At 36.2% G+C, this 27,177-nt stretch overlaps 1 long non-coding RNA gene across 2 annotated transcripts in view; it reads left to right on the forward strand.

The window, feature by feature from the left end:
• The window catches only part of LOC136791153 (uncharacterized), a 169,799-nt gene that overhangs the window by 97,164 nt on the left and 45,458 nt on the right, over positions 1–27,177 (forward strand). For both annotated transcript variants that reach the window (XR_010832554.1, XR_010832555.1), the window contains exons 4-7: positions 5,583–5,652; positions 7,645–7,730; positions 9,941–10,004; positions 13,389–13,465. This is a non-coding gene — a long non-coding RNA (uncharacterized lncRNA). The remainder of the gene's footprint in view (positions 1–5,582; positions 5,653–7,644; positions 7,731–9,940; positions 10,005–13,388; positions 13,466–27,177) is intronic.

Genomic DNA, 27,177 nt, shown 5'->3' on the forward strand with positions numbered 1-27,177 from the left:
GAATGTTTTTTTTACTAAGTGTTTCTTTTTCTGCTGTTTGCTGCAGAAGTCATTTGGAAGGGAAGAGAATTTCAAAATGAATTAATTCCAAGTGTTTATCAGGGACAGAATAATGGGGACTCAAGGTGGAGGTGTAAAGCCAGCTATCTTCTGCTGTGCTGTTATTTACCAGCTACAATGTGTTGTCTGTCTCTGCAGACTTCAAAGTAACAGAACAAAAAACAAAAAAAAGTGATGTCTGTTATGGTGATCTTAATAGCCAGCCTACGCTGGGTCTTGAACCTCTGTGCCTATCAATATGTTCTGTGCATCTCCAGTTTTACTGTAACATTGGTGCTACTTGACAAAAGGGAGAGAGAACACTGATTCTGGCTGTCTGGTTTGTATTTTCTCACTGCAGTGCAGTATTTCAAATGATTGATTCATGCATTACACTGCTTATATGCTCCAGCCGGTTCACTTGCTATTACCTCATTTATTTGACTGACAAAGTAGACAAGTGATGGCTGCCTCGGGGTTAACTCACTGCTTCATAGGAGGATGATAGAATCTGGTATGCATGCTGTGTATGCAGATGAACAAAACCGTAGGTGTCTTTTCCCACATTGTGGGAAATTGTGTTACATTTCCTCTCACCCTCCCACCTTTTGGAGTTTGAGTTATTTAACTCTGCACATAAAAAAATAAATAAATCCTATCTCAGTTTGGAGCAGTACAAAATAAAAGGAGTTTGGAGTGTACAAAATAAAACTGAGAACCCAAAAAGGCACTAGGTTTCTATGAGTGTTAGGGATATTTATTGAGGTTCTCTTTAATAATAATAATTTTTAAAAGCTGCATGTGCATCAGGCTGTATTTATCTTATCTGCCACCTGTTCACTGGCAGAGCTGAGGGAGTGTTCATGCCACAACACTGTTCATTGCGATGGTGTAATTGCTGGGAAAGCGTAACACTGAACCTGGTGCAGAATCATTATTTTGACATTGCATACTGGTCAATAATACAGTTAGGTATTAAGGAGAAAAAGACTTCTGTTATGAAGAACCCGATGTTTAATAAAAGAATTCTATATTCCCCTCTGTGGAATTCAGGAGCAAGTATGCACTAAAACTCAAAGTAGGGCCCTGAGGAAATGAGGAACTCTACTCATTTGGGGCAATGCACTCCATATGCCTAATTTTGCAATATTAAATCATGCAGCACTCTTGTGAAAATTCATTCATCTCAGCAAAGATGGTTGGGTGGGTCTTTGGATATTTAGATATTTTCCACGTTGTTGGTCTCTAGAGATGTGTTTTGAAGTCCATCTTTCTGTACATATACAAATGAGTGTTTTGAGGTATCAATTTGTGACTACTTTTGGTTTGGGAAATTATTTACCACTCTCTCTCACGTCCGTATTCTATTTAGAGAATCTTGACTTTTGCTGGCTGTACTGTCTTCTAACCAAAAGAAGTAATAACTTGTGAAAAATATTATTGCCCCTGCTCAGAAGCTTAAATTGCAACATACTGCCGTGCTTTCTGAAACTGCAGTCAACATGTTCTTGTTTCTTAACAAAATAATATTAAATCAACACTTGCAATCTATGGATTAACAAAGTAAAGAAATAAAAGTATACCCAATATATAGTTTTACATTTACAATGTATTGATGGCCTGTGATGAAACGAGTGGTACTCATGTGTTTTCCTGTCAATTCTGACTCTGCAGAGTCTGAACCTTTACCGTGTGACAGAATGCATGTACACATAAAAAATTCAAATAATGATGATAGCTATAATTATCCTGAATTGTTTAGTATTTTTTATTCTTTTGGCATCAGTTTAAGGGGAAACTATTTCCACTAGATTGGATATTAAAACTTGAATCTGAATAGCCTAGCCAAAAATGAAAAAGGAATCAAGTAACACTTGATACTGTTTGCCTTCTTTGGTACATTTTGGTAATAAGAGACTTGTGTGCAGAATGTCATTAAACGCACATAAAAAGAAAGGATGGTAAGAATGCTTGATCCAAAGCCATAGCAATATCTAGTATTGCTTAAAGCACAGTATGAAAATCTCATTGCATTTTTGCTCCTCTAAGTAATAGTTTTTGTTTGGCTGGATCACGTTTGGCAGGTGTTTGACTGGAAATGATAAAACCTCAAGTAGTCTAGGGAGTAAAAGGGCTGCCAGAGACTAAATACCAGCAAATTCATACTGGAAATAGAGGACAAGTTTATAGTAAAGAAAGTAATGAATAATTTTAATTACTATGAAAATTGTTGCTTGGCTTTCTGACTTGAAAGAATGGTTGTGTACCAAAAATTTACCATCTTTTTGTAACAACATTGCTGAGTCTAACAAAATATTTTAATGCTCCTTATAAAGCTTGCTTCCTTAAACCTCCTAAGCTAAACAACACTAGGACTTCTCCATTAAAAGCAGTTTTATTATAATATTTTGTTCTGGGAAAAAAAAAAAAAAGGCTTGCAGCCATAACATTTGAAATTTTATGTAAAAGTAGTATTATGTAGTAAGTGCCAGTCATTTCTTGCACTTACAGAGTGAGATGAGCTTATATAGGTAAAAATGAAGTAGAAGGAAGAGGTCAGGTTTTTCGATCACGTAGCCAAGACTTGGGGGAAAAAGTATAAAATAACCATGCTTGTGGGTTAATAGCCTCTTTTAAAATTCAGGCTGGTGAGAGGGTTCACATACCTTTGGAATGTCTTTCAATAAGTATGTGAAAGAGCAGATGTTCTATGAAAATATAAACTAACATACAAAGCAGTGATTGATAACAAGGAAAGCTGAATGTGGCCTCTATTCCTTTGAAATTTATTATGACTAGTTTGTGACAAAATTATATTAAACTAATTAAACTATTGCTTTTTATATAGTACAGCTTATTATTTCAATATATTTTTGCTTCTTGCATTAGGTATTTAGATGTTATTATTTGTCTTTAGATATTAAAAACTTGAGTAGTAGGTTTCAGAGACCACCTGCAGGAGCCATATGTTAAGAAGCCATAAATAGATTTATTCCTTTTGTCTGAAGGTAGACATTTGCTTGAATATCACCTGCAATTCCCATAGTCAAAATTGAAATGACTGGCTCATCAATAATGATTGTATTGGAAGACACAACAGTCACCTACCAGGATTTTCTCTACTGTGTATTTTTGTAATAAAATGCTTGAAATCGTCTTAGTAATATGAAGTATAATGAGCTAGCAGTCTGGTTATGATCTACCAGAGTTGTTATTGAATGGTCTTTTCAGTGTTTTGTGGACTGAATAGGTGTGGTCTAAGATGGTATCTCATATTACTTCATGGAAAACTGTTGAGGTCAGAAAAAAAATCAGCAAAGATTCATTCATTTATTCACTATTCTTTCTCTAGGCATCCCAATTCACTCGATTTTCTACCTGTATATAGTTTAGTTATGAGTCACAGACATGATGTCTGTGCATTATTTTTGTGAGTTGCTAATTTTATATATTGCAAATATTGTGTAATTTGCATACTTCCTTCTGCAAAGAAGATCATGTTTTTGGTGCTTTGGAGAAACCTATTGAGCAACTCTGTGCTCTCTCTTTACTCACGTTATACTGTCTTTCTGCATGGAAAGGCTCTGGAAGCTTATTCTTATGTGACTGCGCAACGTGACCACAAATCATAAGGTAAAATAATGGAAGACTAACTTCACCGGGCTGAAGTCATGATCAGGAATGTATTTATTGGGATAGGTTAACACTATGGTAACTTAAACCTGAAATTCCACTACTAAGAAATGCATTGGGAAGTGTATGGTGATCCAAAAGCAGCCTGAAGACAAATCCAGTCTGTCTGTCTTTGGGAAGGTTTCCATCCTAAAGTTGCTGAGAGCCAGTCCCCCAAGGTATATACAAAATTGAATATGGAGAAGTTGGAGGGAAATGTTCCTTCTTCAATAAGAGAAGGAAAATACCAAATGTATCCTAAACTGAAGAAGGAAACTACTTGAATGTACCACTTCAGAGTGGATAACAAGGCTCATGGGGAAGAGTTCAAAGAATATGAGAAACAAACTGGACTAAAAGGGCAACAGTGACTGGTCACAAACCTGATGTCCATAACCGGTAACCTGTCAGTAGCTGAGGCTCCATTTTAGGGCCAGTTCTCTTTCATAAATAACTTAGATGCAGAACTTGAAAGTATACTAAGGTTGCAGGTGATGCTAAACTGGGAGAAGCTTTACACTCCCTTGAGTGTAAGGAGGCCTTGCAGAGAAATTTTGACAAATTAAAGAGCTGGGCAGTCACCAACTGCATGAGGTTCAACAAGAGCAAGTGGTGGATTCTGCAATCCTGGGACATATCTGGGACGGGGCAACCCTATGTACCTGTACAGACTGGGGGATGATAGCAGCCACGTGGAAGGGGATCTGGGGTTCTGTTTGACAGCAAGTTGAACATGAGCCAGCAGTGTGCCTGGCAGCCAAAAGGACTGAATGTACCCTGGGGTACCTCAGGCACAGCACTGCCAGCTGGTTGAGGGAAGGGATTGTCCAGCTCTGCACTGGTGCGGCCTCATCTCTAGTATTGTGTGCAATTTTGGGCACCACAGTATAAGACATAAAACTACTAAGTGAACCTCCAAAGGAGGGGTATGAAGATGGTGAAGGGTTTAGAGAGCAAGACTAATGCAGAGTGGCTGAATTCATTTGGATTGTCTAGCCCTGAGAAGAGGTGACTGAGGGGAGGCCTCACAGCGGCCTGCAGCTCCCTCATGAGGGGAGTGGAGGGGCAGGCGCTGAGCTCTGCTCTCTGGGGACAGCGACAGGACCTGAGGGAACGGCATGGAGCTGGGACAGGGGAGGGTCAGGCTGGGTGTTAGGAAAAGGTTCTTCACTGAGATGGTGGAACAGGCTCCCCAGGACAGTGATCATGGCCCTAAGTCTGTCAGAGCTAAAGAAACATGAGGGCAATGCTCTGAGTCACGTGGTTCAGTTTTTGGGTGGTCGATTTTTGTGGAGTCAGGAGTTGCAGTCAGTGATCCCTGTGAGTCCCTTCCAACTCAGGATAACTCTATGATTCAGTATTGATACTCTCAAAATCTAGAGGGTAGGCCTAAGTGCCAGTTTTACTTCAGGTAGGAGAATGGTTTTGTTGGAGAAAATCTATGTGATTAGTTAAATCAAAAAAGTGTAACCAAGTAAGCCCTTGTGCCAGACCTTGAGGACTTCTTGTGCCTCTTTTTGAATATAGCTCAACCTCACTGAAAGAGTGACTGTTGAATAAATTTGTTTATTTGTTGCTGGAAAATAAAAGATACAGTGACAGTGATGAGATAATGACGAGGCTTCTAAGACACCACCAGAAATAATGCTGTAAATTCACATTCAGTCAAAACAGATGCATTACTGAGCTGCTGAATTTTTATCACAAGAGAAGTCGCTTGTGTTATTCTTGTGATCTCTGAGATGTTACCAAGCTGTTGTATTGAGCATTAAAACTGCAGCAATGTCTGTGACTAAAAGACAGAAAATCTAAGGCCAAATGAAACAGACACAGGGCTTCTAACTCAAAAAGACCTTCTGCTGTACCCACAGATACCTCAGAATCTGCTTGATGGCAGCTGTGTATCAGAGAATGAGAAAGGAATAATACATCCTCTAAGGTGTAAGTAAGAAAAATTAATTGTTTTCTATATCCAAGACAGGAGAAGGAATGGTTTGCAATGGTTAAGTCTCTTGAGAAACTGCTACCTTGTTTTTGTGGGAAGCATTTTAGTACAGATACACTTCTGAAATAAGATACTGTGAAGAAAGAATTCAAAATGTGTGAGGGTAATTTTTTTTTTTCTTACAAAGTTATTGGCATGCAAATAGAAACGCTGACAAGCAAAGGTATCAGTATTGCTGTCCAGGAGAATTCCCTTACAAGACAACACTACAGTGTTTCACACAGGGAGAGAATCCTTGGATTTCTATAGGAGTAATGTATGACAGATCGTAGAACTAGACAACTTACTTACTTCCAGCCTTGTATGTGCTACACTGAAAGCTATGGCCTAGGTAGAGAGCCAAGAGGAAAAACACTTGTCTGCCATAGTCTGGCTGTGGCACTTCTGGGCTTGATGGAGCCTTTGGCAGGGCAAGGGACATGATGAAGACTTGGATAGAGCTGGCCACTCAGTGGGAAGAAAGTCAAGGCAGTTAAGTAGGAGAGTCTTGAGAGGATCAGGGGATGTTACTTGCAGCACTACTAGCCAAACCTCAGAAGAGAAGAAATGAAGTCTTTCCTGTACATCCACAGACATTACTTTTTGGTCTTTGTTCAACTAAGGCAGTCTGAAAGTTGCCGAACTGCAAAGGAAAATCAGAGCAAAGGCCTTACCCCTTACAGAGACAGAGAGAACAAGGACCTTTATTTTCAAACAGTCTTAAATTTTCCACTGAGGATTTTTTTTTTTTCCTACTTAAAGTTACGCTGCTCTAAATGGCTTCTTTTATATTCTATAAAAACCTTGCTGCAGCTGCTGAAAGAAAGGCTTGCTTCAAAGAAACAGAAACAGCCAGGAAGGGGACAAGCCTTCCCACATCAAATGTATGACTGATTAAGGGTCAGCTACTGTCTTTGCCCATAATGTTGAACTTTTAGTTTTCAATTACGATCTTGGAAATCAACAGGTTCTTTTACTTCATGTACTGTTACAGAGTTGTTCAGGTTTCACTTTTACATCCTTTTATTTCCCAGAAAGCAAAAACTATGTAATTGTGGCTACAGGGTTACATGCACCTATTTACAGAAAAGGTAATATTTTAGTATATATGCTCTTTCAGTTAGGCTATTAGGAAAGATTCATAATTTGACAGAAGAAATGAAGACCTTGGAATGCATCTCACTTAGTAGGTTAACTAAGATCATCAGAGTCCTCAAAGTTGTCCAAGATGAACTTCTCTTTGAGTATATTCAGACAAACGATCCTATTGCTGCTAAACATTAGTAGGCACATGGTAGATGATCAAGATTTCATTTCCTTTGGAGGTGAAAAGATGGCCGTCTGTTTCTAACAATGTACCTAAGGGAGCCTGCAATTGGGGTTGAGTTGATTACCAGGTATAATAAGAACCTTTCCTTAATTCATTTACATATTACATTTAGTATTGTATTACTTGAATTCTGCTAGCATTTCAAAAGACTGGAGATGAACCTAATTATCAGGTGGATCTTTTCCTAAGGGTCGCCATTTCGGAATGTCTGAAAAAATATACATTTTTTTTGAGTTTTTCATACTAAGCTTATAGGATTCTTCCTTTCTACAGACAAGGTAGTATACACATAATGAGAGGATTGCTGAATTGTTCTGTCAGAAGACTATGGGATATTTCAAGACTAATTTCTGAAACCTTTCCTTACCTCCAGAGAAACTTTATCTTGATTGATATGAAATCCTGTCTGACAATGAAATTAGTAAATCTCATTTAAATACATAAAGTACAAATTCTGTTACTAAATCTGTGTGGTAGAACTTGGTTCATGCAAGTTTGGGAAAAGAAAATTTATTTTTTACTTGAATTTATAAAAAGCTGAAGATTATGTAGTTAAGATATTCTATGTGCTAATTACAACTTTTAAACCAACTAACCACTGTCAACCATATCTCACTAGGGTGAAGACATCTGTGATAATTTGCCAATTCCATGACCTTCAGCAGCTGTGCAGAGGAAATGAGCTTTTGCATGATAACTAGGCAGGTAATCTCAACTCTTATATGTTCTGTTGAGCTGCAACCTATTAGATAATCAATATGCATATGCAAATTACTCACAACTTTGGCATCTCTTGAGTGGTAGGAGTGTCACTGCGGGGAGTTGTAGTAGGGTGGGGAGTTGGAGTTAGGAGAGTAATAGTGGTGCACTGGGGAGAATTAAAAGACAACATAAATGTGTAAGAAATTTCATTAACTCACGTGTTCTCCGAACAACAGAGTGAAGCTACTAGCAAATAATTGCTGAACAGTATAAAATGGGATGCAATGTCAATGACTTTTTATTTAATTGAAAATATTATTAATTAAAAGATAAATTCATTTCTTTCTCCATCCTTGCAGCTTGTGGACAACTAGATTTTTGCTGTCATAAGACTTTTTCTGATGTTTTTTATCACTTCTAATCCTAATTTTTAAACACCTTCTGTTTATGCAAACTATAAGAAAGAAAAAAATTATTTTAGAAATATATATTTCAAATATTTCAACATATTTCAAATATATTGAAATATATTTTAAATGTGCCTATATATTCATAACTGATGCCATTTCTGCTTTTCAGGCTATCACTCTGTGGGCCATAATAATAGTGAACTTTTTACATAGCTTAAAAAAATGCACAATGCAAGCTACAGAGACAGGAAAGTCTGCAAATTACTTTAAAAAGAAAACATTAAGTAAAGAGTAATAGTTGGTATTATTTAGAAACCTGAAAATTAAACCACCTTTCTGTAGCTAGCCACTGACCTGAATTTATAATGTCCTTACAGATGTGTGCAGAGGTTTAGGACCCCACAGTAAATAACAGTTGAATGTTTGCCTTGGCGATGAAACCAGTGTTGCTATACCAAAGCTCAGTAGAGGCATGCTATTTAGAAAAATTAAGGGCATGAAAATGGGCCTCGGTACTTACTATAGAATATCTGAAATCTACATTACTGTCTTTAAAAAAAAAAAAAAAAGCCAATTTGTGGATCAAATATATGTTTGTGGCAAAAAAAAAATAGTTTTTACTTCATTTTGATCAATGTTCCTTTGATATGAATTGTAACCACTGGGTCAGAGCAAAACAAACAGGTAATGTAAGTCAGGTTTGCTTAGTCAGTTTGTCTGAAGTGAAGAAAGTGGCTGTGACCACTAATTTTTGCATTTGTGATTTTCTCATTTTTGATGTTTGCGCTGGGCTCTACTGCTGATAGTTGCCTCAGGCAATGCCTGGGGAGATGGTACTGCAGCGAGATGGAGGCAACATCTGCCATACTAGTTTTGCCTTTCTTCTGCATACCATGATTCTCTTGGCATGTGACACATGTAAAACAACTAAGTATATTTTACATTATATACAGCAATTAAAACTTAAACACACTGTGCTTTTAGTAAAGAAAATTTAACGTTCATTAATCTCTGTGCTACAGTTAGGTGTAGATTGCAAAAAGAGAGCCACAAATGGCTCACAATCTACATCTGAGTAGATAATTTACAATGGTTAGCATATCTGATGAGTAAGATAAAAGTTTGCCTGAGCTGTCACTCCTCTAAAATTAAAGCCAGGTATCTTCAACAGATGTGTCCTCAGGGTCAGCCTCAGCTTACTGATACCCAATATAAAAGACTGTTGATTTACTATCTGCAGCCATACATAATTTTAATATATAATACATCCTTAGTCTCTGAAGATACTCCTGATTTTCAACCTAATATACTCATTGAGCTATTTTTTGTATTACCATGCAAAAGTAAAAACAACTTTGCAGTTCCCTTTTTGAACTTTATGTATTTTCTTATATAAGTTTACTAATAGACCAGCTAATTTTGAAAGGAAGGCTGAGTTTCAAGTGAATTATTATGATCAATTACAATTTCCCTAAGGCTTTAACATGCAATAAAATGCAGTATAAATTATGAGCAATGCTCTCATACTCTGGAACTTCAAAAATTCAGTAATGGATTAGAGTGAACATAATGTATGGAATACATGGTGCATATTAGGAGTGTTGTCCTCATGCCTGAGTATTGCAAACCGGGACCACTTCTGTTTAGGTTTCAGAGCAGGAAAATCACATTGTTTGAATCTGATATATAATATTTTTTTTTTTAATAAAAATAAAATCACCAAGCTCCATCATCACCAAGCTATGATGAAGCTCAAAACATTCTGTCCTATTTTTTGTAAATTTATTTTCTGATTTTTCCTAGGAAGTCAAAACTAATCTAAAGAAAGCATACTGAAGAACTGAAGTAACCTGGCTTGGTGAATGAAGTGAGTACTCAAAAGACTGATAGAAAGCCAGCATCTACCTATAAATGAAATAATCTCTAGGTGTCACCCTGGGAAGTTGTTCTAAGCTTATTGTGACAGGAATTGCTAATAAATAATAATAAAAAAAAATAATCCAAGGACATTTTGCTGTTTACTAGAACAGTATCTAAATGAACTGGAAATCACATAAGGTAAAAACTTTTTTTTTTTTTTTGGTGGCATAAAAGATGTGGTTCAAGTGCTACATTCCTTAAAAAAAAAAAAAAAAAGAGAGGGGTGGGGAGGAAGAGCTGGTGGAGTGGATGGGGAGTGGAGAACTGTTGTCGATTTGCAAAGATAAATCTTTGCATCATTCTGATCATAGTGAGAAATCTTGAAGTATGTTTATTAGGCCAAAACTGTCTACTCCTTAAGGTAAATGGTTCTTCATTTCAATCAATAAAATTAATTTCAGGCAGACTTCTGTTTTTTCAAATAAAACAACTTTCAATTTCTTTAAGTCTACCTCTACTGATAACCAGCATTTGCATGTACTTCTCATATTCTCGTGTCTGAGAGATCATATAGGAGTTTCAGCTGAGAATCCATTCTTTCTTTATTTTTACATTTCCCATATGAATATGGAAAATACTTAGTTTAAAACTCTCCATTTTATCACAACTCTGTTGTTATATAATTATATTTTAGATTGCACAGCACAAAGGGTATTGAGCTGTCTGTCATATTCTGTGCATTGGACATATATTTGAATATCACTTTAAAGAGGAATGGATTCAAGCTGGGCTAAAGCTACCTACAAAGCTTCTAAGGGTGTAAATATTATATACTAGAAGCATTTACAACTTTCCTTAATAAAATGTGTGCCCATCATGACTGCGTAGGCTAGAATTAAGAGATAATGCTCTCTACATGAATTACTCAAATGGGAGACTTAACACAATTTAGAATTATCCTAAAACTGAAGCACTCTGGGATTAATACCCTAGGCATAGTTAATATGATCATAAATTAAAATATTCTTGCTCTTCAGATATAGCAAGTCTGGCAACAGTGTTAGTAGAAATGTATATTCAAGAGATGCAATAACCCTTATCCTTGTGTACTCCTACAATCTAAGAAGACCAAAAGAAATGAATGGATATCGCTTAAAATTTATTGGTGGTTTGATAACTATATAGGGAAGTGCGGTAGTAGAAGAAAAAGTAAGTATGTTTTTTTATTGCACTTGTCTGCTAGCACCTCAAAAATATAACACAATGGATTTTGCAACAGAATGCAATTAACAGAGAAAATAAAACCCAGTGAAATGTTTACAATATGATTTTTAAAAAGCAGTGACGGACTTTTCAGTCCATGTAATGTGGTTTCCCCACAATAATAATAAACTGAAATCTGCTTCCTCAGGCTACTCTAGCCAGTAATTGTCATTTTTTTCCTTCATTCCTTTTATTCATGACACAGACACTGATCAGGTATCCAAATGGGTGCATCTGAAATAAACTATTTTACATAACACCTCAATATAAAGAGCTTAAACATACCTTAGTAAAGATTCCAAAAATGTAATAGTTTGGTATTTTTAGTTTTTTTTGCAGCCACTCTTTCTTAGTGTCTTTTAAAGAGTTCTATGTAATCTTACTCATATTTTTTCCTTGAAAAACACACAGCTGTAAAGGAAATAAAATCTTCTCATGCCTGTATCTTACAAAACTGAGAGACAAGCTTAATTAGATATACTGGAAGTATTTAATGTAAAATGTTAGGATTTAAGATGGAAGGTATTCTGGTGCCACAGTCCCAAAGGTTAGAAGGGGGAGGAACATTCACTTGGGTGTCAGCATCCCCTAAATGAGCATGTCTTCACCCAAACTGCGGTTCATGCCCACCCTGCGGCTGGTGCTTGGTGAACACCCAGTTCAGTGGTGCTGCCCAGGGCAGAGCCAGGACCCTCCCCAAGGGCTGCTCCCAGTTCAACTCCTCCTGCCCCATCACAGCTTAAAGCCAAAAATCTCATTACAAAATTAAATTTTTAGGGGAGGTAGATAACATTGCCTTTGTTCTTTCGTTATGCCTCCTGTTTGTTTGGTTGGTGTTGGTTTTGTGTTTTGTTTTTTTTTTTTTTGGTTGTTGTTGTCTTGCTCCTTCTGCATTGCTTTATTTGGTGTGTACACCACAGCATGCATTATCAAGCCAGGCATGGCTGCACCAGGCACTGGTACATGAATATCAGTTGCTGTCGCAAACTTCAAACATCTGTTCCTGATCCTTCTAGGGATGGCATATCCCACGTGTATACTGCCCTATTTTATTTTTCTTCTTTTACCTTCTGAACTCTGGGGTAAGCTTCTATTTTCTTGTATGAGTTCAAAGCCTACTAGTATTTCAAAAATATTATCTAGAGCTATTGTGATTTGCTTGCAAGCAGCAATGTTTTATCTGTAAGCATTTCTGAGGAATGGATTGGTATATTTGTTACAGAATCCACGTGTGCACTTGATGCACACTTCCATGGGCCAAGGGACCGTTAGTCCAATCGATGTGAAATCTCACTTCCACTGGTAGCATTTTGATGAAATGACATATCAGGTATAATCAGTAGTTTCTTCTTACTAGGAAATTTTCCAAGCCAAGTGTGATATTTACATGTGTATATCTAATTCCAGCTGTGGCAGAAATTGTGCTTGATGTGTTCAGAGTGCTTTCCTTACTACTTCACATAAAAATTGTGTTAACAGGAACGATACCTTTAATGGGTCCTTTGTCACATTGTCTTTTCTCTAATTATAGTCTGAAAACCAAGATGATTACATCAGAAAATGGCAAAAGCAAACTCTATCTGCCACACACATCCATACAAGTCTGTTAGGTTACCTAAGCATAGAATTGACTCTTAAATGTTTTAAGCATGGGCATGTCTTCATCATGATATTGTTATCTCTTCTTGCTCCCCATATTATTGTTGCCAGTCACAGCTAGGATGAGAGCAGCAGACAACATCTGCATTGAGCATGGAGAACAGGCTTTATGCGATGACTTGGATCTCTATGAACCAATATTTCAGGGTAATCCAACAGTGAATTTGCCAGTGCAGCTGGGTATTTGAGGATGTGGTGCGCACAGTTTCTAGTCTGACTTGGGAGTCCTTTTCTTTTTCTGTTCCCTCTGTCTCATGGTGGCACTGGAACTGCTGGGGGCTGGGGCTTTACCCAGCTACCTGTGTGATCTTCCAGGGCAAATCCACTATTTTATGTGAAAAAGGATAATAAATCAAATTGATCTTTCAGGCGTTGTACTTCACTAGGAATATAGGGGAAAAAAAAAAAAAAGGAAGAAAAGAAAGACACCATTCTACTTAAAAGTTCTCTTTCTATCTCTTTCTTACAGGTGTATACATAACCCATGCTCGGTCTTGATACTTGAAAGGTGTCGTGCACTCCAGTTCTCAGACTGAAACAGTGCAGGTATGTCCCAGTGATAAGGAGAAGACTCATTCTGTATCAAGTAAAAACGAAGTATCCAGGTGTAGAATTTTATCTCCATATGTCTTTCGTTAGTTCTTGAAAATCACGATCAAGCTCTAGATAAACTTTAATTCTATTTTCTTTCTTTTTTTTTTTTTCTGAAGGTGTTTTAAAAGTAGTATTCTTGATAAATAAAATACTAATCATCTAATCCTCTTGGTTGAAATATTTATAGATAATCTTACTTTTAGTGAACTGAAATGAAAATTTAATTATATTTGTGCAACCGAGGCAACCATATTGATTAATATAGCAAGCTGTAAAGTTAGTATTTTACTGTACTATATTCATGAAACATCTTTACAGTGATGCACTTAGCATCCTATGTATTTCATTAAATATTAAAATGAGAATATGAGGCTTGCTTAAATGACTACAGACCAGTCAGAAGCAGCAAACTGATGGTAATAACCCTGATACTTTCCGAATGTTTAAGAAGCAGATGTGAAACAATCTAGAAATTGTAATTCCCCTTGCTTCACAGACTTGGACACTGCTTTTTTTTCTTTTTTTTTTTCCTGTTATATTTGTAGATTGTAGAGTATTTGACAGCAAATTAATTGTAATGATTGCTAAAGTGAAGTCTAAAATGCATCCAATGATTAAGATGCCTGCTTTGTGCAAGGCAGTGCTGGCTCAGCTGTTGGGCGGGTCATTAACTGTGAGACTTCAGTCACTGTAAACATGTAAAACTCTAGAGTCTAAGGATTCAACTAATTGAGCTGGATCTTCAGATGATGGGTTGGTAGTTGTAAGAGACTTTTTATCTTCAGCCAAGACTGGGGGCAGGGGGGCACAGCCACACAGTGTGATTTGGAGATCCTCCTACTATGCACACCTGAAGTGCTGCTCAATTTGATGTGCATTTGTCTCCCGTTTCATATGGAGGAAAAAAAAAAGAGCAGAAGAATAAGGGGGGAACTGGAATATGAAGTGCAAGTGCTGTGTCATGAGAGCAGCCGGCATGCTAGATGTGTCAAACTGTCAGCCTGGAGATGGGGGAGCCAGCTGTGACAAAGGGGCTGGTGGAAGAAAGTGGCTCAGGGAAGTCTGCCTTGCTGCTTTGGTGACAGTGGGGTGTGCTGGACTTGCGTAATGGGTATGCCCTCTGAAACTGAATGGTTGTATAGATGCGTTTTGTCCAGAAAGCCTTAACTGATTTGCTGTGTTTATTAGCTACAAATGATTTCCCTTTATGAGTACAAATATGCATGTATACATTATTGTTTATATCCAATAAGTTTTCTTTAGATACACTCAGGAATAGTATCTGATTCTGACAGAGCAGTTAAAAACATGCCTGCCTAAGCACAGAGGTTATCCTCATTAACATCAGTGGCCCAGCTTATAAATAAGAAGTTAGGTTATTATGTACTTGTGAGAGCTGATTGCTGGCTTTGTGATGTTATTTAGCGAATGTCTAAGTCCTCTGATATACTGTAACTTAACTCATAGGAGTTAATGTGCTGGAAGAATTACAGTAGATACCATAATTGCTAATGGGGCCAGCAACATTGCTGTTTTGCTGTAGCAGGTTCCATTGTATTTCATGCCAACAGTAAATAATTTCTCTGCTGTAAATGGAGAAATGTCCCTACTATACGACTGTCTGCATACACGTAATTGTTTCTAATTTCTAGTTGGAAAAAATGACAGTTAATTAGTACTTTAACTAAGTAAATAAGAGAGAATCCATTTAAATTCAAAAGTCTTATTGGCATGCTAATTTAGCATTTACTATGTGTGGAAAAAAGTGGTTTCTCATCTTATGAAAGTTTTATGAGAATATACTGAGAAATTCAAACACGAGGAGGAAAATGAGGCTTTTCAGCCTCATTGAAAAGAGACTTCAGTATTTTGTCTTAGGATTTTGTGTTTAGTTTTATAGCCTTACGTACAGTTGGTTTGGTACAATGGATTGGGGGGTACCATACAGCAGGGGTCAGAACCTCACATGCTAGTAGGATACAAGTTTTGAAGCTAAATTTTACCAAGTAGTTATGAACTGTCAGCATCTCATAAACTTGTTATATGGTCCATTTTGAGGTATTAATTCTGAGGGGATGAAAGGAAGGAAAGAGGTATCTTACAGGTCCTCTGTTCTGTGGACTTCATCAACTAGGCTGGGAGGCTGGAGTTACAAGGAGCTGAGTCAAGCCTTGCTTACATGGGTTTTGCACACAGGTTTGTTTCCAGGGTTTTGGCACCTCCAGCAGTGTGTGGTGGATATCCTTTTGTGGAGGATATCATATGCTCATCCCTCTTTTCATGAAATTGCCATCCATCACCTTTAAGTTCTAATATATAGAAGTTAATTACTGAAAACCTATTTAAGCAGGAGTAATGGAGAATTCTGTAAGGTGGTAATTCTAAGAAAGTGGAACAGTTGTTGCTGAAGTGCTTTCTTTTGTCTGCACCTCCCAGCATAAAACTTATCCATCAGTACGTTTGAGTGCTGTATTCTAGACAGCAGGACAGGCCGAGCTGGCTCCATTTCAGCTTTGAGTGTGCAGTCCTAATATAAATAAGAATTTCAGCAGATCCAAACACCAACTTCAATTGATATTTGAAGGACGAGGACCATTGTGAGTCTTAAAGGGCTTAATAGTGTATTTTTCTGCCACAACTTTCCAGTCTTTTTCAGTCATGTAGAATAGGGGGGGAAAAAAAAAAAAAGAAAGAAAAAAAGTGTATGTGGGCAGGAGTGAAAGAAAACAGCAGAAGCTGGTCAGGTTCCTCCATTGTTTATTGTAAACAGAATTTTATAGAATATGTTTGTACATCTTCCTTAACAAGACCTTTTCATCATCCTTTTGAAATCAGAGTAGTTGGATAATTAAGATGCACGCTCATGTTTTCTTGAACTTTAAGAGAAATGGAGGATTGAAGCAGTTGGGGGGTGACCTATCACGGCAGGGTACTAACTATCATGGCAGGGCCATTACACATTTTTTTGCTGTTGTTTTCTAACATTGCTGCACTGAATGTTTTTTCCAATTTTGTCTGAAGCTACAAAGACAAAAAGCAGTAACTGGGGCCAGAAGGTCAGGAACAGTTGGAGAGAGAAAATGGACAGGAATGGTAGGTGATCCTAATGTACCAGGCATGTCTCTAAGTTTGGGATGAACTACTAGTCTGAGACCACCACACAGGTGAATGAATTTGAGATATAAACAGGCTTATCAAACATCACATGCAAAATTGTTGGCTGAAGAGGTGACTGAAATTAGACTTTCAGTCCTAATTAATTTATTTGTAATCTCTGTAGATTATAGCCTTCTGTGATAGGCACTGTGTGTACAGATGCTGTTCGTGATGAGCTCCAGACATGAATGAGAGCTTCGGATATACAGACACACAAATTTGTAACAGTGAAATATATTTTTAATACTGAGCAAATAAAGAGTATTTTCCTTCAGTTTTACTGGAAAATGTCAATCCAAAACACTTCCAATTGTAGGGAAAATTTTAAGCTACTTTCAACAACAACAACGTCAATTCCTTCCTTCTCAGAAAAATAAATACATCTCTAATAAGTGTTAATTTTCATAGAATTTAACATATTTGAAAATATTTTTCTCTGAAAATAAGTTGTAGGGAGTTGACATTTCTTTAAAATCATGGATAAACAAAAAACTATTACAGCTTTTAAATAACCTGATGTACTGTATTAAAGCACTTGAGAGCACAAGTCATCAAAGAATGTTATTGCACCGAACTTATTTGAAAGCTTGTCCTAGGGGGAAAAAAAGAAAAGAAAAAAGAAAAAAAAAAAAAAAGGTAGGTAGTAGCAGCTTCTATAAATTGTAGACTAAATGGAATAATGTTGAAAACGACAATGTTTTCTAGTAACATGGCTGGGATCCTTTGTAAATAGCTTTTGGAGCAGGAAAACAAGAGTTACAAGTAAACCTCTCACAAAAATATGCATTTTTGTTAGATTCCAGTGCCTTCTATGCAGCATAATGTAGTACAGGATTGTCCAGACTAAATAATTTGATTGCAACTAGTAACATAAAACAATGTTAAGGGAGATGAGGGTCGGAGCCAGTAAATTTGCATATATTTCTTGAAATTGTCTTCCTTGTTGTTTTATCCATAAGTATTTAATAGTGCAGAAATAATCTTAATTTAACGTTAATTCAGCTCAAATATTAACACAGAACTTGAAGTTGAATGCTTACCCGTGCAGGACAATAATCAGTGTAAAGATTTCCAAGATGGCTTTTGAAAAACTGCTTTTCTCAGCAGAGACAGACTCATATGATTTTAGGGGGTTGTCAGATGTGCTTTGGAGAAGTGTAATCTCTTAAGATACCACCATTAATATTTCTTGCATTCTTCGACACAAAAGTGAGTGTAGGCAAGGGAAGAGGAGGTTTGGCATTTATCCTGCAACAGATCAGAGCCAAGTTTGGGTGTAGGTATGGAATTACTGCAGTCATCAGGAGCAGCAGCACTTGCTGTCCTCCTCCAGCCATCCCGAATAATAGATCATCAGATAATTCCTAATATCTTTTCTGTAACTGGTTATTATGTTGAAGGAAATGTTCATTGGGAGGGAAAAAAAAAAATGTAAAGCAACTTTTCTGTTCCCTAGAAGATAATCCAGAACTGTTGTTTTTGCCTAGAGAGAGGTTAGAAAGCCAGAGGTGCTGATATTCTTGGCAGAAACACAGTATTTGAACTAGGTGACTTAGGTAAATGAGTTGGACTTTGTAACAGCCATAGCTTTCATGGGAGTGAATGATGATTGTAGGATTATGTTTCTAGTATCAATAACAATTTAGCTTGTATTTTAATGATGTGTTTGTCCTCAAATGGAATGTGTTGTGCTTAAAAACTGGAAAACAGAGGAAATATTTTGAATGTTTAACTTGGGTCTACAAAGGATGGACTCAGCAGTCCATCCCTGTAAGATGCATATGGTAAATCATTTCATTTTGCATTGCCATGGATGGTAGGTTTGCACAGTTTTCTGAAGAGGGGAGTAACTTCCTAAAGTACTCTGAATTTACTGCAATTACCTGACCATACTCTATCATTAATTACATGCTCTGGTCTTCTTAAAACAGAGAGCAGGGAAAAGGAAAAACTAGGAAGAATTATTAAGCATATTTTTTTAATATATATACACTTTTTCTCTTACTTTATTTGTTCTAGAGAAATAATTCTGAAATTAGGCACCTAGTTTATGGGTTCTATAGTGATTAACTTGCTACAAATAAACATACTACTTGTGTTGAAACTCTACACAGGCTTAAGATGTAAATGGTCAACAAGTGATTGTATGAAGAAATGATTTACTTATTGAGAAGCTGGTGTTCATTCTTTCCCCTCCCCTGACCATTTAGAACGTAATTTCTATAGTATGCACTGAGCACAGCCGTGTCCATATTTCTCAGCTTTCTTTTATCTCCAGCACCACAGTTCCTTCTTCTCTACCTAGAATAAATAAAAAATGTAAGTATTTACAATAACTTAGCAAAACTCTCTCTTTGGAGTAATTTTGACATAATATTAATTGAATATAGAAATAGAGATAATATGCAGTTATATGGGCATAATAACGGTGCTCTGGGTCTGCTCAGGAGGTGATTTCCTACAACCTAATTAAGAAGTCATTGTAAACACAACGAAGTCTGAAAGGACCTCGTGGGAAGATTTCAGTGGGTTGCTGATGAGTCTCTGATAGACTCAAAATTATATTTTTTTAAATCTAGAAGTCTCTTTAACTGTCCATATAAAAACTTCATGATTACTTTCAACGGAAGAAAAAGATTTCTCATTTTTTAATAATCTTTCAAGTGTAAAAAAAAAAATAAGTGGTACCACAACTGTATGCAAAACTCAAATTTCTGAAAATTTATGATCCGTACTTCTGTTCAAGCTGAATTATCTCTGTTATTCAGGTTAATTATGTCAGTGTTATTCTTTTTGTAAACTCTTCCCATAGAATATTTCTTTCTACCTGTTTGTCTTTTCCTATGCCTGTAGCTTAGGACATCACATTTTGGAACCATATGAAGTCTACTGAGACCAATGGAAATGCTCGTGTTAATTTAAATATGATTTTCATCAGGGTCGAAAGGTTATTTATACATTAACTTCATAGTTTGGTTTACATTTGTCTTTTCACTGTTTCTTGGAACATTTACTAATTTAGTATATGGATTAATTTCCACTGATCTTAGTGCTGTTGTGTGAAACTGCAAGATTGGAGTAGTACACTAAATAGAAGTTTTTGTGGACATTCCTAGTTTTTAGTTTCAGGGTTTAAATTATTCTAATAACACTTTTAAATATCCCTGAATGTATCACACTGAGTAAGCTTTCCATTTTATTATTTTTTTATAAATCTACTGAAAAGGAAGAACGAGATGTACATGGAAAGGTTTGCAGTTGAAACATGAAGAAGCTGTTTTGTCCCTTTTCATGTTTCTCTAGATGTCTGGTTCTCTAAATATTTGGCCACTTGTTGTGGACAATCGAATGAGATTCAGAGAAAGTTTTCATTGCCTGCAGCTTTTAGTCAATATATTTGCTATTTTTTATTCCTGCAAATCTCCAAAACTTTACTTAGCTTTTGCTTTGGACAGAATAGATGGTGGAGTCATTATTTCAATTGAATTTTTCTTTTTTCCATGTCATCTAAGTCGTGTGTGTTCAACATTTCTACATATTCCCATAGCAACTGCTATAACAAATAAATTCTGTTTTGTTGCTGTTATCATTGTTTTAGATAAAGACTTCTTCACTGCCTAATGCATTAAATAATTTTTTCTGTCTGCTTATGTCTCAAAACCGATTTCACAAAGCAAAGCAAGCTCACCAATCTTTGACTTCTCAATTTTGCATTTTTTTTTGAGTGTGTTAATATGCCAGTGCCATCTCTTATCCATGTGTAATGCCTCTGTAGTCAGTGGGTCTGACCCTTAGCAACAATTTTCTAATTATGCTCTTAACACTTAAATAAACAAACAAAACAAAACAAAATAAAACCCCCACTTTTTATTCTCTTTAGGTCCTTTGGCTGTTACTAACTTTTCATTATACCTATTTTTTTAATATTGAAAAATTGGAATGTATACTCTTGTCAATCACTTACCTTGTGTACCAAATGCAGACTTGACATTTACATATTTACATATTCTTGGAATAATTTCATCTGAAATTGCATTGTTTATTTTCTTTTCCTCCAACTTAATTAAAGTGGCTGTGTGATTTTTTTCTGGATGTTGGTGGTGACATTTTTCATGGTTGCCACAGTTTTCCTTTAACGTATTATTTTGTCACAGTTTTGTGCTTAGTTCTATTAAATTTTTTTTTTTTTGCACCCCAGTCCTTGCATTTCTTGAGTTCTCTAGGATAGTCATGGATATAATTATGGTTATAAGTCTTTTCTGTTCAATTTACAGATGAGGACACCACTGGTAAAGAACAATTATGTTTTTTTCAGGCTTTCCTTTTCTATCTCAAATGTGCTCTGTGTGGTAGGCTTATCTGAGGTAACGTATTTCTTATGCTTGTTCAAAAAAAAATTGTTTATACTATATTCCACCTTTAAACAACTCCCACCTATTCATTATTTTGGTTCAAAAGATAGCAGTGTGTTCTCCCACATCTTAGAGGTTTTTCTTTAATTGTGCAGTTGTACCTCTACTCTGATTACACTATTCGAATACTTATTAACAAATGCGTGGTTTCATGTACTGGTGGTTCTTAGCATTTTATGGCAGATTGTGGTTCTTCCCGACTTGATCATTTATAGGCATATTTCCAATTTGAACATGTAATAGAAAAATAAATAGGAAATAACTCCTTCATCCACCAAAATTCACTACTGCTTATTATTCCTTTGAGTGCCTTTAAATTGCTTTGTTCAATTTCCTTTGAAAATGAAATCTCCTTAATAAAATTACTGTGTATAAAAAAAGACATGAAAGTGCACATTGCTTTTGGGCAAACGTAATGGTTAAGCTTTGCAGAGAATATAAAGGTGATTTTGGTTTTCAGATGATGAGAGTTTAAGAAAACTGCTGTGATTTATTTTCTATAAGGTCTGTTTCAAGAAAGGACTTGTATTTTGCAGTATAAAGATGTGCTTGATGCACATGTTTTTAGACCAAATGAGCTTTCTTCATTAAATTGCATCATTTTAAACTTTATTTTGGGACTAATTGTATATAAAGACAACTATTTTGCTTCAGTACTGCACACTTGCATTTTGTTAAGGAAGCTGTAAATGATCAAAATGAGTTACTAATGCATGCGCACATGCTCAGAACCCTTCAGACTTAATCATATCTATCATATATAAAATATGGTTTCCAAAGTTTGCAAGTATTTATCATCCTTGTCTTTTAGGCCTGTAGGATATCACTGACACTTGTGTTAGATCTCTGCATGGTCTTTTATGTTTTGCCTCCTGCCACTCACTAACAAGTAGGGAAATTCCACATGGGTGCAACCAAACAAGAAAATGTTGCAGCAGGTCAAGGGTCGAGTTGTTCTGCAAATTCTGGCACACCAGTTCTCTACTCAAGGTTGGGAATAGTGGTATAGGTGTCATAGTGCTGGCAGAGGAGCTTTACAGAGTCAATGGAAAGCAAGTCTGATCAGCAGCTTTGCTGAAGGCGTGGAGGGGTGTTATCTGGCTGCTCTTATTCAAAGAAATTGCACTCTGGGAAAACACTGAGATTGAAGTGATTAAACTGAATACCAAAATTGAGGTGATGTGGAGTGTTAGATAATATAAAAGTGAAAAGAAGCTATAACAGCTTGTAAAAGATATACATGGAATAGCAACCTATCATTTTTGAAGCAAAGTTGCAGATTGTACCAAAAGTGTACAAAGTACACAACCTTACTTTAACCCTGAAACTATCCAGGAATAAATTTAGATAATTGTGGACTACCCTCAGATAACAGGACATGAGGAAATAACTTGGAACCTGAATGGACTACCTGAGTTTTTCATCATTTTTTTAATTTGAATATGTTTACTATTTGAGTATAGCTAATGGTAAAAGAAGGGCCCTTATTCTTTATTTAATTGAGCATACTATTTTGCTGTAAAATGAGTAACAGCAAGAGTATTTGCAATACACCTTGCAGACCTGAAAAGTATCTTAACTTTACTTGATCGAAGGTTTGCCAAAAAATTATGTTCACGTGTTCTTGTTTGTCATGACTAATTTGACATAATACAGGTTCAGATATTTGAAAATAATCATGACTAACATGTTTAACAGCTTGTTGAGCTGAAAACCATGCTATTGTTTATTCATTTGTTTTAAATCTAAGATTTTTGTATCCTGTTATGATTGTGACTGCCTCTCTGGACATCTTGCATTTTCACTTAAAGTATGTAGTTCATGCTTCATTATTTAGGGAGTTATTTAGTAGCATTTTCTACTACTTCATAGCATAATAAGCACCAACAGTATTCAAGAAGTTTGCTGTTTCTCTCATGCCATCCCCAGTATGCCCTGCTCCAGAAGTGTTTTTATATTCTATTTTAGGGGGTATAGTCTACATAGGGATATAGTTTTCCCTCCAGTAAAAGTAGCTTTATTACCTTGAACTAGTTCAGTGTCATTGGCAATTTAGCAGAGTTTCACATCATGCCATCTGTTTCTAACCTAGAATTAGATGACAGGTATAGCATTTTTTTTGTAATAGCTCTTCTTTGTTATTTCTGATCACAGAAATGTGCTGGACACAGATCAATATGCCATTGCATGTTTAGAATATTTACATAGCAACATCAAACAATCTAACAGAAATTTCTTCAATCTGTATAAATAATATAAAAGGAGGAAACAGTCTTGGGAAAGTAATCACAGTTTAAACCTGAACTGAGATACTTCTCTCTGACTGATGAAAAAGATCAATTGAGAAATGTATCTATGTCTAAGGTACTCATTGGTAGGTAAAAATCTGTAAACACATATGCCATCTAGAGAAAATATATTGAATTATTTTGTTAGTTATTTGTCAAGATTATTCTGTTCTCAAAAAAAAAAAAGTTAAGAATTACGAATATCTAGTAGTTTAGCTTGTTGTAGCAATGGCTTATGGTTCTCATGCCAAATTAGTAACTTTCTAGAACTTGTTCCATATGTTTGACAGCAGATTATTTATACAAGCTTGTGAACATTTTAAATGTTAGAAGACTGTATTAAAGTGTAAGATTCCCAAGTGGATAATATACCGTATGTCATGGTTTTGGAGGATCTCTGTGTGTGTGTTCAATTATCACTCAATTATTCCAGTTGGTTGCTGACACAGACTTTAATAGATGCAGCTCCAGGCATTATCTTTTCCCAACTGAAGCTAACAATTAACTTGCAGTATTAATGAACAACATCTAGTGTAATGCTTAAAACTGGTCTTCTACCTAAATCAATGAACAGTGCTCACAGAGTCACAGGGGGGTGCTGAGAATCACCAGAATTGCTGGGCAACATTTAATTTTAGACTTGGAGTGACTTTGAGTTTCTTCTCAAATTTATTATTCATGTTCCAATGGCTCATCTTTGCTAGTAGCAGTTCCAGGATGCTCTTTCAAATTGATGGGTTAAGAACATATTAAATGAAAAACCAAAGAATTATGGACACTTTACAGCATGTTAGAGATAGATGTTTTGATGATGACCCTCTTATGATGACCCAGCTAGAAATGGTTTTCTACTACCAAGTAATGAAATGTGTTTTTATAAACCAATTAAATCTTTTGATTCTGATTTGATCCAGTCCTGTGGTAGCTGGTTGAAAAGATCATATGGAGGGAATGCTAATGAAAACATGTTGTTGCTTCTCTTTTCCTTGTTCTCTGTATTTTTGGGATTTGTCCTATCCTTTGGCTTCTTGCAGGAACCTTCAGTGAGATTAGAAGCTTGGAAAAAAATATGAGAAAATTTTCAGTCATTCCTTGATCATATTTTTACTGGTATCAAACGTGATATCTCAGTATGTTTCCCTCTGCTTGATTGGTTTCATGCACATTATATGTTTTGGATAAAGCTTTTAATTTTTCCTCTTCCCATCTCACATCTTGGTTCATTTTAAATATTGTTTCCTGACAAGTTCAAACACTTGAAGGGATACTACAGTAGGCACCATATTGTTATCTCTGTACAATTTGGGGGGGGGATGGGGAGGGGGTTGGGGGGAGGAAATAAAAGAAAAGGAAAAAAAAAAAAACTATGAAAGAAAAAGAAATGGGGGACAGAGTGTGACCCTGTAACTCTTTGGATACCAGAGCACGTGTAGTCCAGATATTGGACATATTTTAGCTGGGTAAGTACCACTATAGCACAAATCTACGGTCCAAGGCATCATCCAAGTGACAGCAAACAAAGAACAGAACATTCTTGCTCATCATTGTAATGGGGTACATCTGCGTTGACATCTTTTAGTAAAGTGCCATTTTGAAGCATTCTTTATGCTTCACTACGAAATTGAAACAAATAAAAGGACAGAAAGCCTGGCCTTTCAGTTTGTACCTGGGAAATGGATTAGTGAATTCTATCTTTCTGAAGATGAGCTGGATACTCCTACACCCTTAAAATAAAGAAGTCCAAGTGGAAGTGTCAGCAATTGCAAGTGCTGCTGGGACACAAATAGGGAACATTTGCTAATATAAGTGAGTGTTGCTAATAAAATGTAAGCTAATATTTGTGACGATGTTTTGTGCTTGGTTTTACATCTGCTATCTGTATTGCTAAAGATAGAAAATATTGTTGTCAGTTCAGGATGTAGAATGGCTTGAAAGCATGGGATTCATTTCTGAATTGCTTTATTGGTGCTTAGTTACAGTGGTCAGGATTGAGGGGAGGGAAGGAGTTCCTGGTATGGTCAGAGGTGTCCACTTCGGTGAATCTTGCTTGCATTTTAATGCAACCTTGTGCACTACAATTCAGAGAGAATTATAAAAACGTATAAGGTTTCTGTTTTTTTATTGGTTTGTTTTCCTATGCTGATCTTCAAAAAGAGGTGTTTTGGAAGGAAAAGAAAGAAGTGCAGTGAATGTAATCAGCAAGCCTCATAATCCATTTCAGGCTTACAGATCTTCATGCTCAATTGTCTCTTCCATATGGTTTAGTGGGAGATATATGTGCCGTGGCTGAGTAACAGCACAATGAATGCTTCTTAGACTTCAAAGCGTCTTGCTAACAGTGCTAATGAGGAGCTGCAAATAATGCTCATCTGACTTTGAAGTCATAGATCCTATCTTCCTTGCTGATACTTGGCAGAATGTTTGTTTCAAGGACTTTTGCTGCATCGAGGTCTAATCTTAGTCCCTCAAATTCAGTTTTTGTCACTCTAAAAAGAAGATGCATTAGCTCTGTCAGTCGTATTAGACTCGGTAGTGGATTTTTCGTTCCAATTTTATGATTCAGGTTCCTGTTTGCAGCAGTTCTAGGAAGGTCCCTCTCAGTTATTTCAGCTTTAGTGGCAATTTTGAGGCAAAGATGATTTCAATGAGTTCGGTGACAGACTACAAGTACACACTACAGACAGCTGCATTACAGTTCACGTCTGCTGAGTTAGCTTTACTTCAGCTCTTCTAGGAGTTGCGTGTTTCAAATGTGCTAATTCTGTTGACTTATAGAAGAACGATGTGAAATCTAGTGGTTCATTGTTTGGCCTTGCAGGAGGATTATGTGCCATTTTGGGACTACAGCAATAACATATAACTTGAGCCATTTTTATGCAATCTAGGCCATACACCATGTCCCAAACTTTGGTTCCAGCTGGAAAAAAATAAAAAGAAAAAAGAAAAATCCTTGCAAGGATTTGAAAGGGAAAATAAGTAGGAGTGATGGATAGTTCTTATATTATTTATTCTTGTATAAACTCAGGATATCAAGCTTCACTTCAGCCATGTTCTTGTATAAGCTCAGGATATCGTGCTCCTCCTTGTCTGTTCATGAGGGAATGCAAATATATTGATTATCTGTCATTTTTAGGCAAAGATGGGATTCCAGATTTGTCACTGTAATTTCCATTAATCAGTGAAAGTAACATGTAGCTTGTCTCCTCAGGAATGAATAGGACAGTGTAGACAGCTGCAGGGCAGTTGAGCTCAGAGAAATTTGGCAATGGCTTCCCTTTATAAATATATAATTGATTATTTTGTGTTATATTATGTAGTTTCTTATTTACTATTATGTTTTTATGTTTTTAATTAGTACATTTTATCTATGTACTGAAATGTACTCAAGCTATAACAACCATTATTATTGCATATGCAGGACATTTTTTATAAATTTGAATGCTATGTCTTACTATTTGCTTGTATTCACTGTAAAATGCTGCACGTATCTCATAGACTCCCTTTACCCTTTTATGGACTGCCATTCATAAGTAACTCATAACTCGTATTGAGCTAAAACTATGGATGGAAGAGGGCAAAATTGTTTTGGAAAAGATCGGACATTTTTGTCTAAAAACATTGAACCTGCATATTTACTGTATGTGAAGCAATTTTTTAATGAGAAATTTTATGATGCTTTTCATGAATGCTGCACTGACTTAATGTTTCTTTCTGCAGTATCTTTCCTTTAACACTAAGACAGTAGGATGGGGAACAGGAAATGAGAGCATTGGTTAGTTCTCATGTGTGTAACAACCATTGTATCTAA

The sequence above is a fragment of the Anser cygnoides genome, chromosome 6 (assembly GCF_040182565.1).
Source record: "Anser cygnoides isolate HZ-2024a breed goose chromosome 6, Taihu_goose_T2T_genome, whole genome shotgun sequence".
In the NCBI taxonomy this organism is placed as follows: Eukaryota; Metazoa; Chordata; class Aves; order Anseriformes; family Anatidae; genus Anser; species Anser cygnoides.